This window comes from Belonocnema kinseyi, chromosome 2, assembly GCF_010883055.1.
Source record: "Belonocnema kinseyi isolate 2016_QV_RU_SX_M_011 chromosome 2, B_treatae_v1, whole genome shotgun sequence".
NCBI lineage: Eukaryota > Metazoa > Arthropoda > Insecta > Hymenoptera > Cynipidae > Belonocnema > Belonocnema kinseyi.
Genome location: NC_046658.1, coordinates 69,634,658 through 69,635,747, shown reverse-complemented (window position 1 = coordinate 69,635,747; position 1,090 = coordinate 69,634,658).

The following is a 1,090-nucleotide window of genomic DNA, read 5'->3' as shown; positions in this document are numbered from 1 at the left end:
TCGACCAAATCCCTTACTCTTATTATCGTCTCGTGAGGACCTTGAAGCCAACCCTGTGATAAGACAAAGAAATAATGTTGGTCAAACCCCTACCCCCTTACAGCGTCTAATGGGGTAAAAGGCTTCCCGGTGACTGGTCACAGAAATAATTTCTGCCAAATCCCAACCTCTTTCCAACTTCTCGTGGTGTGCGAGAAGGCACCTCTGTGACTAGTCATAGAAATATTGTATCTAAAATTGGTCCAACCATTACCTCTTTACAGCGTCTCATGGGGGAAGGCATCCCTGTGACTGGTCACAGAAATAATTTGTGCCAAATTCCGATCATTTTCCAACGTCTCTTGGGGGGCAGGAAGGCACCTTTGTGACTGGTCACTGAAATAATGTTCATCAAATCCTTTAACCTTATTAACTTCTCGTGGGAGCGGGAATGCAACCCTGTGATATTCGTATTTAATGCATTAAAATAGATTGACTTCAGCTCTTCCCACTTTTCGCGAAAAAGAGCCAGGAAACGGCTTTCTTGCCGGCGGTGGTGCCTCGCCGGCCGTCCAGACTCCACTTATTATTATAGCACACTGACTACTTATTTTTAAATATTCCTTCTTTTTTAATTTTGGAAAACGGATATGGCCAAAGTTATTTAATTTCAGACAGGAACATACATCTTCAAAGGTTTGTTTGTAGCATCTAATAGTTGAAAAGTCCGGATATGCAAAAAATTCATCTTTAATTTTTTTAAGTTTGAATAAATAATCTTTTATATCTGCTTTCCTCACCGGGACATACACAGAGGATTCTACAAAACAACAATAATAAATATATACCTTATAAAACAAGACTAGCATGCATTTTACCGAGCTGTTTAGTGCAGTTTGAATCCGGAAATTTTTATATTTAATCTGATTTCGAGTTCGTAGGTGTAATCTAATATTTAAGTAGGGAGTGTACTTAATATATAATAATAACCACGCTTAATTATTGATTAAAAAAAGACCAGTAGTCCCACTCCGTACAAAATTACCCCAATTTTTTGTCGAACCTTCATATAACTTTTAACTTTATATAACTTTAACTTACATAACTTTTT